Here is a 14731-nt window from a genome sequence, read left to right as displayed (position 1 = left end):
ACAGAACATTGAGAATATTTTGATATTTTTAATTCATGCATTCAGGTTTACCGAGCGGTTTAACTTCAAAAAATTAGAGACCTTTTCATAATCTCCGAAATTCTCCGATTGTATCTGATCTCCGCTAGAGGCTCAAATTCTCCGCAAATCGGAGAAAAATCTCTGAACTGACAACACTGGTCGTGCTATAATTACGTTACAGTGCTGTCAGCATAACAAAAACTCCTTGACGTTTCGTTTCGATTGACGGAATATGTGAAACCATATAACTCATTTTCAGATTTTACACTCTAGAATGTTAAAAAGTATTTAAAGTGCATATTTTACCATCACATTGTATTTAGTATCGATTCACTTTAAATGTATATTCTTTCTACAACAATTATTAATGACACAAAAATACTTTTTAAAATATATTATGAAATTTTATGTGGATCAAAACGTAACTCAAAATGTAGTGATTATACAGATCTGTCAGTGTCAGTTTGAATTGTCAGCCCTACATGAAGTGGAAAGAATCAAAGAACAAGAAGAAGACTTGATTCAGTATTGGTAAATTCACCATTCTGGAAAGCTAAAGAAACACCAAAGAAAACCTTATGTAAGTATAAACCATATTCTTTCTTTTAGTATGAATTGTTTATATTGCTAAATACCAGGGGCCCGTTTCTCGAAAGACGGGCCACAGGTCTAATAATTATAATAATTATTTATTGTTAGTTAATCTACCTCTTCTATTTTACAGTGGATCCTCCCATCATTTGAAGGAAGCAAGTTCTGAGACAGAAGCAAGAGCACATAATTATAAAAGTACAAGTACAGAAGGCTCTGCACTGTCATCATCATCAACCTGTCAACGGACTGCATGCAACTTTGAGTTCTATTGTGCAGGGAGACGGTCATCAAACTCTCTTACCAGGACTTGCGGCTGCCGGAATGTATTAAAGAAAAGTTGAGTGAGCCTCCCCTGGCAAGAGTATATTTGTAATAATCAGGTAGAACCATCACAAGCAGAAGACTTCAAATTCAGTACCATCATTGTTCAACCACAGGATCTATATAAATTCTAAATATTTTATTAAATATATTTTAGTTTTATTTGTATAAAGGATTGCATCTCTAACATCTCTTCTAAAAGTTCTAAATATAGTGACTACTTTATGATTGAATGGCTTTCAATATCATTAAAAGCAACCTTATTTTCAACCTTATTGCACAAGTCGGGGACAGCCAGATCTAAAAAATAAATATAGGACATTCTTACTCAGACTCACCGAGTCCCATGATAAGCTCAAGAAGGCTTGTGTTGTAGTGTAGGTACTTATATACAACTCTTATACACTTGGAAGACATCCAAGACTCAGGAACAAATATCTGTGCTTATCACACAAATAAATGCCCTTACCAGGATTCAAACCCAGGACTGTGGCTTAGCAGTCTAAGTTACTACCGACACAGTATTATAAAGAGTATTACCGACTAGGCCAGACAGGTTGGTTGTTATTGTTACTTATGAGAATAAGGACATGTCGCAATATATTTGGCTTTCACCAACAACTTGATAATGCTGTATTTAACCATGAATCATTGTCTCGTTTTTCTCTTTTTCTTTAATTTTTGAATCATAAATAACTTAGTCAATGAGGGACATGTGTTAGAAGGCCTTTATTTGTCCATATAAAATATTTAGAAGAGGGAATTAAAGTAAAGTAGTAGTCATATATTATGTTGCCTATCCTAAGGACACCCCAGAGGTGCAGAGCCCCTACAAGATTCTTTCACGCCATTCTGTCTTGAGCAACCATCTGCTGCTGGGTGATGACGAAATATTAGTTGAATACTGGAATAGTATTTATAATACCTAAGAAAATTTCAAATAAATAGTAGTTGAAACAAAATTACTCGAACAAAATTTTCGATGATTTGTTGTCGATGAAAAGTTTATCGGCGAAACAAGGGTACACTATGTGTGCCATGCCTAGGAATACCGCCTTCTCCATCTGACCTATTCATCAGGGTCTACAGAACCTAACTTCAAGTTGGGGAGTAGTACTCCCCAGTCGGACCCCTTTTAAACCCATATTTCTGGTAAACTACATGTACAGTACATTTAATTTCCGACGAGGTACAAGAGGTACGTCAGAGGTACATTCCACCATGGTAATCTGAGCACAATAAAGCGAGGTGGTACGGCTGCAGAGTATGACGCCGTGGCTTCGGCTGATGAAAACATCCAGCGAGCCCGATTTCGATCGAACGTCCATGCGCTCAAGGCCACGTCCACGACCTTCGACCGATAGTTTGCACGGTTAAGTGTATATTCATTATCCAGATCCGCGTCCACGGTCGCGCGACGACGGACGTCCGCGTAGTATGTTCCTAGCTTTAATCTCAGAACAGAAAACTATTACAGCTAGGAACATACTACGCGGACGTCCGCCGTCGAGCGACCGCGACCGCGACCGATCAGTGTGCACGGTCTTCGGGACGTGGCTTCGGCTGACCAAAACATCCAGCGAGCCAGATTTCGATCGGACGTCCATGCGCTCAAGGCCACGTCTGCGACCGTCGACCGATAATTTGCACGGTTAAGTGTATATTCATTGTCCAGATCTGCGTCCGCCGTCTAGCGACCGCACCTAAAGAATAGGATGCATATAGTTTACTTTGTTCTTATTTATTGACAGACTTGTTTGACAGAGTAGGTATAGTTTAATCAAGAAATAACAATTTTGAATTTTCTCGAGAATAACCGAATGTGAAATCTCCAAAAGAGGAGTAGAAAAACAATGTAAAAAAATCTAGCTTAAACATTTACACTGTTTATAATTTACCGTAATGTTATGCCCTTATAAATAGACTCATTGAAAGAAAGCTAATTTTGTGATATCGCAGCAAAATTATAAAACGTATATTTAAAACGGTCAATGACTGTAATGTTGATGTTAAATGTTCAATAAACGTAAATATTACAAATTGGTGCAACATTGAGAAATGAATTCTTTAAAAAAGCAATTGCTGTGACATTGTATTTATAATTACCTGTAATGTTATAAAATAAATATACCGGTTATATCAAAAGGTTTTATTGAAGTAAATCTTAATTTGTGATATTGCAGCAACTGCATAAAACCAATATTTCAAGTGGTCAGTTGCAGTAATATTGATTTTGAACATTTGGGAAACTTTAAGTTTAGACATTGAAGTAACATTGAAAACTTGATGTTTAAAAGTTAATGTTGCTGTAACGTTGCATATGTAATATAGCTAATACCTTGTTGCAGCAATGTAATAAATGAACATTTAAATAACTTGTAATCAAAACATCCTTGCAATATTATAATATTAGTTTTCATTTGTCATGTTACAATAATATAGCACTACTAATTTTCTGAAAGTTTCAAATTACCAATAAGTTGAATGTTGTTGTCATATTTCTCCGACCTTACATTCTAAACTTACAAATGTGAGGTATGTAAACTTACTGCAAGTTATTGTAAGTTTCATGCTCAGTGGGTTGTAGGTTGAATTTGTATAAGAATAACTATAATATTCATTCAAATTTTTAAAAATTATGACGTAATAGTAGAATATTGATCTGATTTATATGATATAAATCATAATTTATCAAATTTGCTTACCAGGGCAGGAATATTATTATCTTATTACACACATACACATACTCTTGTACCCCAAAAGGGGTAGCCAGGATATATGAAACTACTCAAATTCCAGTGCCACTTTTAGCAATTAAGGGGTTGAAAGTTAGCGAAATATTTATCTTAAGAAATTTCTTATTCTTAAATATATCAAAATATACCATAGCTCAGTCTTCATGGTCTGTGTCTATCGTGGCAGCCAGAGGTAACTTTAATAACATGTATTAAATTCATCCACGTCCACTGCTGGACATGGCCTCTCACAATGCACGCCACTGCTCCCGATCTTCAGCTAATCTCATCCAGCCCGCACCAGCCAACATGCGGATGACGTCACTCCATCTTGTCACAGGGCGTCCTGTGTGTAGGACGTTCGCCGAGATGTATTAAATTAATTAATCTAATATCTAAAAATATACAAGTGGTTGGAAAAAATATTGGTCCCTAAAGTATATTATGAAGAACAAAGATTTTAGCATGACAATTAAACGTAAAGTATTTAACACCTGTATCCTCCCATGCTTAACGTATGGATGTGAAACATGGGCCCTCACAGAAGTACACAGAGCAAAACTTGCGTCATGCCAGCGCGCGATGGAGAGGAGCGTTTTGGGACTCAGAAGAAGCGACAGAGTACGAAATATCGACATAAGAGAGAAGACCAAACTGACAGATATCCTACTCCTACAGAGAATAGACCAACTAAAATGGAAATGGACAGGCCATGATGCGCTCGAAAGAAGGAAAATGGAGTAAAGAGATCACTAACTGGTACCCCAGAGGATACAGCCGCAAGAAAGGCCCACAGCTCTGTAGATGGGAAGACGAAATAAAACTAACAGCGGGACCATTCTGGAGAAGAGCAACCATGGACAGGACACACTAGAGGGATTTAGAGGAGGCCTTTGCCAGGAGGCAAACTGAGTTACGGGACTTAATTTATAAACGAATGAACAGATATAAAATCAAACACCAAAATATGAAACTTAACTTTAATGCCAAAAATGAGAAATCAAACTCAACTTAAAACTCAGTAATAAAGGCTATATTAATTTTAATTTAAAAATCTAAAAATATAAAGCGAAATCCTATTCCAACTTTATATTATGATTTATGATACGAGTACATGAAATATTAACTCTAAATACGACACGGATAGTATATGATGACGTAGTTTTTAATAATTTAACAAAAACGTTCGAATGCCGAAACGTTTATATGCCGTTGGGGCAATAATTAGGTACTTATTCCTTAAATTTTATAACTTTCAGAACACGGATAATAATTAATTATCTATAATATGAGCCATTCTCATACCTACAATAGACAGGTAAAGTAAATTATTTATTATAGATGAATAGATTTCTATCAGGCATGTTCAATTGAGGCCTAACCATTGTTATAGATAAAACTTATTAATTTTCAGTCAGCATGACGTTGTAAGTATGACGCAATGAGCATGTGAGCACATATTTACATATAAATACAATACTTTACAAATACAGGGTATTAAGATAATTATGTATGTATTATTATCCTGCGCAAACCCATTATAATTCCTAATTATATTACAGGACATTCTCGCACACACTGGACTGATTGCCATTGTAAACTCAAGAAGGTTTGTATTTAAAGAAAACGATCTTTCAACCTCTACTGACGTAATGGTAAAAAAGCTCTGAATAGAAGTTCTGAATGCTTTCTTAATGTTTAGGGCTTGCAATTATCCGCCCAACTTTGTACCCGGATAATTCGAATTATATGGATATCGGGATAAAACGGATATTTCGAATATTTTATTTTATTCAATAAAGCCCCACTATGTAGGGAATAATTAACATTAAAACACTTAAGAAAACTTGTCACATCACTGTCAAGTGCCACCTAAATGCCACGAGTTATTGATGTCTACTTATAATTACATAAAATTCGCGCCTTAACACATTTATAAATGAAACAAATTAACCTTAATAAATATATGACTTCACTTTTAGGGTTCCGTACCACAAAAGGGAAAAACGGAACCCTTATAGGATCACTCGTGCGTCTGTCTGTCCGTCTGTCACAGCCAATTTTCTCCAAAACTATCGAACCGATTAACTTGAAATTTGGCACACATATGTTAACCTGTGACCCAAAGACGGACATGTAATTTAAATTGAGAAAATTTAATTATAGGGGCCACTTTTAAGGAGTACATTAAAAATTAAAGTTTATTGTGTTACATATTAAATGAAAGAGCATTTTATAAGTATTTCAAATATATTGTTTTAAATATTTTTTAGTCGTGTAGTTTTCAAGTAATTTAAGAAAATAGGCAAAATATTACCATTCTTTTCAATCAATCAAATTTCTCCTAAACCACACAGTGCGTGACAATAGGTTGTAGGGTGCAAGGATGATCTGACGGCGAGCGGTGCGGTGATAGTTTAAGGGAAGGTCTTTAAATCAAATAACGTATGCGGAATGAAATCTGAATAAAATTCAATGTCCTATGACGGCCCTTGTGAGCAAAATGCTGGCGGGGGAGGTACCGTCTGGTATCCCGGACCTTCGTACGGTGCCAATTTATGCGCTCTCCAAAAAAAAGTACGGTGGTATACGTCCCATTGCTGTTGGGACCACTTTTCGTCGTTTGGCTGCGAAAGTTGCCTGTCGTTCTCACTTGGACGGGCTTGGAAAGGAGTTCAGTTCTATTCAGTTGGGGTTTGGCGCGAAAAATGGTTGTGATGCTGCTGTCCACGAAGTTCGGACGTATACGGAGCGTCTGGGGAGTGGAGTGCTATTGAAAGTAGATGTGGTAAACGCGTTTAACTCTGTTGATAGAGGCACCCTCCTAACGCAAGTCCGGGAGAAAATGCCCAGGGTATACAAATTTGTATGGCAGTGCTACAGTTGGCAACTAAGCTGTTATTTAAGTCGAATCTTTTGGCCTCATCTGTCGGGTGTCAGCAGGGTGATCCCTTGGCTCCTGCAATCTTTAGCCTCGCCATCTATCTTATTATAAAGAACCTCGAATCAAGCCTGAATGTATGGTACCTAGATGATGGGACGCTGGGGGGTGATACGGATACCGTATTGTGTGACTTACGGAGGTTAACGTCCGATTTTGCTTCCATTGGTCTTTCTCTGAATTTCACGAAGTGTGAACTTTTCGTTTCTAGTACTAACCTGGACAAGGGAAGTATAGTCGAGAAGTTCACAGAAGTGGCTCCGGGAATAAATAGTGTGAATGAGAGGTCGCCTAATCTCCTGGGGTGTCCCATTTTGGACCACTCTTTTGAGGATTATGTGGAGGGTAAAATTCAGAACTTCAAGTCTGTTTCGGATCGCTTACTGGAGATTAATGTTCATACGGCTTACACCATTTTTCGATATTGCCTGTTTGTCCCTAAGTTCACGTACGTTCTTCGATGTAGGCACTTCTGGAAGTTCCCTAAGCTTCTTTTGAAGTTGGACGAGTTGTTAAAGGCTTCTCTGGTGTTGATCCTTAATGTGTCTCTTGATTCGAGGTCTTGGAGTCAGGCCACTCTGCCTATAAGATTTGGCCGTTTGGGAATCTGGAGTATCTCCAGTGTGGCGTTGCCTGCTGGCTGGCGTCAGTGTATGCGCGCACGGTTTAGTAGGAGGAACTTTGGGTTCATCTTCGCTGAGGCCAAGAGTTCGTGGACATTGCATGTCTTGCCTCAGCGACCTGCCTTCCAATCTTTGCTCGCAGAGGCAGTGGGACGAGTCGCTCTGCCAGTTAGTACGGAATAATCTTCTTGAAACGTCATTTGGCTTGGCTGAGCGTGCTCGTCTCCTTGCTGCTGCAGAGTGGGAATCGGGTCAGTGGTTGTTGGCCCTGCCATCTCCGTCTTTGGATACGCTTCTGGACAACGTCACTTTTCCTCTGGCCGCCAGTTTGCCGGTAGGGGCAGTGACAAATGTGCCGCATCACTGCCAATGTGGCTCGTTGGTGGACAGTGGACACCCTTGGTCATCATGGCCTTTCGTAAAGCAAGAGTGCGGGTCGGATTCCTCGTCATGCTAGATTCTATGATTGTAGTAGATTATACGGTATGAAAAATGCATTTTATTTATGTTTTACAATTATTTCAGTGTGTTTTAATTTTATTTTATTTTATTTATTTAGGATTACCAACAGATAATACATCTTGCATGCTCTTAAATCTAGTTACAAAAGTCTTAACTGATGCTTATCTAATTATAGGTAACCACAACTTACATAGGTGTCTATTACCAGTGAACTACAACTAAACATTCAATACCTCTTGATGTTGATCTGTGTAGGATGTCCCCCAATATTTTTTTTTTGTACCTAAATTCATTATTACCTAATAAGTACATAATTTAATACCGGTCCATTAAATTACAAAAAATGTTAGTTTTACTACCTACATTTGAATACAAAAAAAAGAAGACAGGTTATTTGGTAACTATTATAATATATTACGCATTTTAAGGTATTGGTGGCTGTATATGATACTATGCGATACCCAGTGTGCTAACATATTTTGTTTTACATTTATTTTGTAAATTTCACGTAGATAAAATCGTTATAATTAGTAACCTGGCAGGAAATTGTGACGGCCATCTCAATTTGCGCTTGACCGCGTTGCCGTAGCAACGGGCAGTACAACAGATAATTTAATCAGAAAATGTCGACAAATATTTTGACAATTGCTTCTTTGAACATTGCACTTAATTTATATGCAATATTTTAGTGTTTGTTTGTGCTCAAAAAGCGTTTGTAATCAAGAACAATGGATTTATATGAAGAATTCGATAAAGGTAAAAATAGACTACTGGTCGCGCCGCCATTCGTTGAAGGTTTTGCCTTATGATTTTTTTCCTCTGTGTTTTCCTCTCAAATGTGATGAAAAATATTGTGTGCAACTCAGGAGGTAAGGATTTTGTAAACTCGTGTCTATAACTCTCTCCAGCCTACGGCTGTCGAGAGTTATTAACACTCTTTGACAAACTTCCCCTCCCCCCTTTACCTCCCTTGTTGCACAATATACTATTGTTTAGAATTGAACAAAAAGCGATACCTATACCGGGTGGTTCCTGTTAATCTAACTGCGTGTCGAATCGGAAAACAAAAAAAAACCACGGTGTACAAGGTTGTAAGTACATAAAGATAGCTAACTATATAAGTAGCAGTAAAGTCAAAGCAGGAGAATGTAGCCGCTTTTGTAAAACTACTGCCTTCGCAAATCTTGGGGCTAGTTATCAAAGATGACCCCGAGATCGCATGAGCCGTGGCGGATTATTTTTCTCACGTATTTGATGGCTAGATTCCATCAAATTAGACACTGATAATGAAATATTATAGTCAAAATAGTATGTGAATACATTCCTCTGCTATAAAGTGGGCTATACCTAATTTAAGTTACTATAGTAAACCTACATACGGATTGCATGTTGATCTATATTTCCTCTATAATTTTCAAAGCGTCAAACGTCTCAAACAACTTTGAATCAGAACAACCCTTAGGTCAAACGCGGGTGAAGTAGTGTCAACGTACCGCCGAACCCGGCGTATTGGGGAATATTAGCCGGTTACGATCCGGGGTTAAGCCACCTACTTTAAAGCAAATCAAACTCTACAACCTTGACTTATCTGCTTACAAACCTTTGAACATTATTTGCGTAAATTGAAAATAAAGGGCTTGGAAGATAAAAGATGGACTTAGGAAAATATAAAAAAAGGATTTATACATTTTATTAGATATATACATATAAGGTTTAAAATAGGCTTCAATATATAATTTTAGTATACTTAACACTTTCGAAACCGGGCTCTACGCGGCGCTACGACATTTTCGCTACATACGGGGAAACCCATGTAATCGGCTACGCTTCTACGAGCGGTGTACCCGACAGTCGGGTTCTTGGTAGCGAAAGTGTTAAGATGAAAAATGTTATCTTATATTTAGCCACCTATGTAAAAAATCAAACGTACCTAAACATATTAACTGAGGTGTGTGTAACGTAAATTAATAAAGTTACGGAGTTCTTACAAAAAAAATCTAATATCCTTTTCCTAAACAAAATATGCGGGTCGTAGCTTTATGAAATCTCGTGTTCGGTCATTGACCTCGTTATCAACTATCATACGGTGAACGGACTGCGGGCCAAACCAAATTACAACCATAAAAGGAAGCCAAATAGAATATAGTAAACATTCAAGTTAAAGTAATATCCAAACGTAATAAACAAAAAACATCTCAATTCCGCATCATCTTAACTGGCTTGTTTTTATAGAGGGATTTGTCCCAAATAAGGCTGTATCTATTTTTTCATTTGGCGGGGGCCCGCGGGCCCGTGGAGTTCCGTGCACCCACCATCCCGAAGCCGCGGCGCCGCCCCGCTCCGTTCGCGGTCTCCATGGCGACCAGCTCAAATGACGTATCGATCCCGCGTGGGGCCCGTGGGGGCGCGGGGTGGCGCCGCTCCACCCGCCGCCGCCCCCCTTGTACCCCTGCCACCGCCACTCGACCGTTGGCCCATGCAAAATGACGGATGTAAACTTTGGATGTACCTTCTTCCAAGGAAATTATATTTTCATTAAAATGGAAATGAGATAATGTTTATGATTTATTTCATCCTACCCATACCATGAACTTGATTCAGGTGACACCTCTGAAACGAATTAGATTAGATATATTATTATGCAGTAAAGATTCAGTTAAGAGGTTTTTTTTTATTACAAACCATCTTAATTGGTAAATAAAATTAAAATCTACTTATATCACTTCATATGAAGTTAAATGAGTCGAACATTTACCAAAGAGGCATAGTGTATTTATACTGAAAGCTCCATTCTCTGGGAGCCTGAATAGAAAGTTGCAGAAACACTGGCTCAACTTTGATTAGTATAAGTTAAATTAATTTGCTAAAGTCAATAGCGCAATGCATTTAAACCAGAGTAAAGAAAACGAATAGCTACAATAACGAAGATATTACAAAGTTGCTGGTTTTCAGTACATTCTTTATTAATTACCTGCATTGTGGAATATGTATTATTTTGGTGTCAATGTCAAAGCACCTGACACCAAAATAATGTGTGTGTGTGGATTGAGTGAGCACCTTCCGAAAATAAAAAAAAATATGCTGATCATTTAGTAAAAGTTCTAAAACAATTGTAAAACGAATCTCTGAATTTGTAAAAAGATAAATCAAAAGATACAGCCATTAACATGTGCTCACTCAGTTCTCACAAACTACCAACGAAAACAGTGAATATATTCATTTAACTAACATTTAGTAAAAAATAGGCCAACCTACCTCTATAAATATTAGATCACCTAGTGACGTATTTAATTTTTTACAAATAGTTTCTTATGCTCACTCAATCCTCACACTTTTGAAAAGCCGAATTTTGATGAAAAACATAAGATTTAGACCGCTATTATATGTGTATAGTTTAGTAAAAGTGAAATGGGAATTTGTAAAATACAAAACGAACCACTAACGTGTCAGGTTTTTTTATAATAATTTTTTGTAAGTGCTCACTCAGTCCACACGTTTTGAGAAAGTTAAAAATGTAAATATCTTACGATTTGTAGCACCTAAGACACTCGAAAGTACTTCAACATTTAGTAAACATTTTTACTAAATATCCACCATCTAATATTTTATATTCGTTGTCTGGTTTTAAAGATATTCAGACATAACTTTTCTCATACAAATGTATCAAGTAGGGTGACCACACTATGTCGGCTCCTGATTTTCCCCACCTTCCCATTGTCATATTGAGATTGGGGAGTTTCGTTCAATTTTGATAATAGTTATATTAAACTAATACCATATTAATTCTCCATCTGCAAACTGTTTTTAGGTTATGTTCTTGGCCTAGTGATGATGTGTATTGTGTAATTTTTATCGACGTCAGGATAATAACCATATCGACATCTATATCGCTCGTGCGTATTGGCGCGACAGAGCCAGACTAACTGGCACGGCGTTTCGTTTTCGTTTGGCGTCGGAGTAATGCCATTCGGCTACGCACGCTGTAAAGATGCTAACACACGACCGTACCGCACCAAGGTCATCCATATGGATGCTTGCTAGCTTGTAAATGGGAGCGAGAAATAGTTATTATTTTCTCGCTCCCACTTACAAATCCGGTACGCTCATCTGTTAGCACGATTAGATTACCAGGTTCTGGTTTCTTACTAGTGAAGTATTATATTCTTTGTTTCTTACCAATTATCATTCATGTCCTTTTTAATGCATGAATGTCGATATGGTTATTATCCTGACGTCGATAAAAATTACACAATACACATCATCACTAGGCCAAGAACATAACCTAAAAACAGTTTGCAGATGGAGAATTAATATGGTATTAGTTTAATATAAACTACTATCAAAATTGAACGAAACTCCCCAATCTCAATATGACAATGGGAAGGTGGGGAAAATCAGGAGCCGACATAGTGTGGTCACACTACTTGATACATTTGTATGAGAAAAGTTATGTCTGAATATCTTTAAAACCAGACAACGAATATAAAATATTAGATGGTGGATATTTAGTAAAAATTTTTACTAAATGTTGAAGTACTTTCGAGTGTCTTAGGTGCTACAAATCGTAAGATATTTACATTTTTAACTTTCTCAAAACGTGTGGACTGAGTGAGCACTTACAAAAATTTATTATAAAAAAACCTGACACGTTAGTGGTTCGTTTTGTATTTTACAAATTCCCATTTCACTTTTACTAAAACACCAAAATAATACATATGATATGAAAACTAATAATTAGACTTTTTTGTATTTTTTTCCCACCACGAAACCATCGGTGTTCTGAACCTTTTCGAGGCGTGCGCGGAGCCGATGCCAACACGTAGAGCCCTTTTGACACTTTAATGAAATGTAAGGGGTACATAGGGGAAAAGTAACTCTTAATTGTTATGCTAGGTACAGTAGAAATAAATATAAACTCATAATAATAATCAGTAATAGTCGAAACGTCAGATAAATAACCATTCATAAATAAATCAATAACCTAAAAGCATTATAATGATTATAAAATAACGCTATCTAGGTACATCTATTTATAATTACGTAATAAATGGAACAACTAAAAACCTCACAAGATTACCTTAACCGATTTAAATAATTGATGTATTATTGGAATCCTTACGTCACCCCAATGAACATAGGATATGTGACGTCACTTAAAATTCAATATGGCGGGCGTATTACGTCATAATGCGCAAACTTTAGAAAAAAATTTTTTTGCAAGCCTATCGAGTGGGGTATCAAAATGAAGAGCTTTTAAAGCCGATTAATAATATATACACATTATATTCGTTTATGTCCTGTTTCGAGAGATTAAGAGTTTTCAAAATATGTAACTTAAACAAATCTAATAAAAACAAATATTATTGAATGAGACATTAAAATGAAGACTTTAAGGATAATAGAAAATATAGGTATCCGGAATAAAAATAGGTGTTATTCGGGGACCTAATAGTTAATAGATTATGAATCGCGCGAATAGGGATGAAAACGTTAAAACTTAATCTAGGTACATCTACGTCTGTTTATTAGGCAATACGATCATAAAGATACAAAAGAAATCTGCGTCGATATACAGATCAAAGCAGGTGCCCGACTGATTTTCCGAGAAAAAATACAATCATTTTCGGCAGGCCAACAGCGGTTCGCCGACGGCTTCTTTGGCCGAATAACAATTAGAAGAATCTCATTACGCATAGTATAATATTCATCTGTAGTTGTAGATCATTTGGCATTAGGTACTGGTAGTTTTCTGGGACTCGCGTATAATTTGTTGTATGGATTCAAGAAGCTATACTAGCTTTAACTTTTCTATAAAGTTTCTAAATATCTGAGAGTTCTATACCTATTCAAAGCTATTCATTCCGAGCCTGAGATAGCATATTGACTAATTTCATACGGCCGAAGGCCGGAAGGCGCCCACATACTTAGAGTCGTGCGAAGCCCGACGGATGCGGTCCAAGACCGGGCGCCTCATACTTAGAATCAGGCGACGCCCGACGCACGCGGTTGAAGGCCGGGCGCCCAAGGCACCCTCATACATAGAGTCAGGCGAAGCCGGATGCACGTGGTCCAAGGCCGGGCGCCGAAGGCGCCCTCATACTTAGAATCAGGCGACACCCGACGCACGCGGTCGAAGGCGCCCTCATACATAGAGTCGGGCGAAGCCCGACGCACGTGATTGAAGGCCGGGCACCCAAGGCGCCCTCATATATAGATAGTCAGGTGAAGCCCGACGCACGCGGTTGAAGGCTGGGCGCCCAAGGCGCCCTCATATATAGAGTCGGGCGAAGCCCGACGCACGCGGTTGAAGGCCGGGTGTCCAAGGCGCCCTCATAAATAGAGTCGGGCGAAGCCCGACGCACGCGGTTGAAGGCCGGGCACCCAAGGCGCCCTCATAAATAGAGTCGGGCGAAGCCCGACGCACGCGGTTGAAGGCCGGGCACCCAAGGCGCCCTCATATAAATAAATAAATAATATAGTACAAATAAATAATATAGGACATTCTTACACAGATTGACTGAGGCCCACGGTAAGCTCAAGAAGGCTTGTGTTGTGGGTACTCAGACAACGATATATATAATATATAAATACTTATATACATAGAAAACATCCATGACTCAGGAACAAATATCTGTGCTCATCACACTAATAAATGCCCTTACCGGGATTCGAACCCGGGACCGCGGAGTAGCAGGCAGGGTCACCACTGACTGCGCCAGACCGGTCGTCGAGAGAGAGATATATAGAGTTGGGCGAAGCCCGACGCACGCGGTTGAAGGTCGGGCGCCCAAGGCGCCCTCATAAATAGAGTCGGGCGAAGCCCGACGCACGCGGTTGAAGGCCGGGCGCCCAAGACGCCCTCATACGTAGAGTCGGGCGAAGCCCGACGCACGCGGTTGAAGGCCGGGCGCCCAAGGCGCCCTCATACATAGAGTCGGGCGAAGCCCGACGCACTCAATTGAAGGCCGGGCGTCCAGGGCGCCCTCATACATAGAGTCGGGCGAAGCCCGACGCACGTGGTTGAAGGCCCTCAT

The sequence above is a fragment of the Leguminivora glycinivorella genome, chromosome 7 (assembly GCF_023078275.1).
Source record: "Leguminivora glycinivorella isolate SPB_JAAS2020 chromosome 7, LegGlyc_1.1, whole genome shotgun sequence".
Classification (NCBI taxonomy): Eukaryota; Metazoa; Arthropoda; class Insecta; order Lepidoptera; family Tortricidae; genus Leguminivora; species Leguminivora glycinivorella.
Note: the sequence above shows the minus strand (reverse complement) of the source record.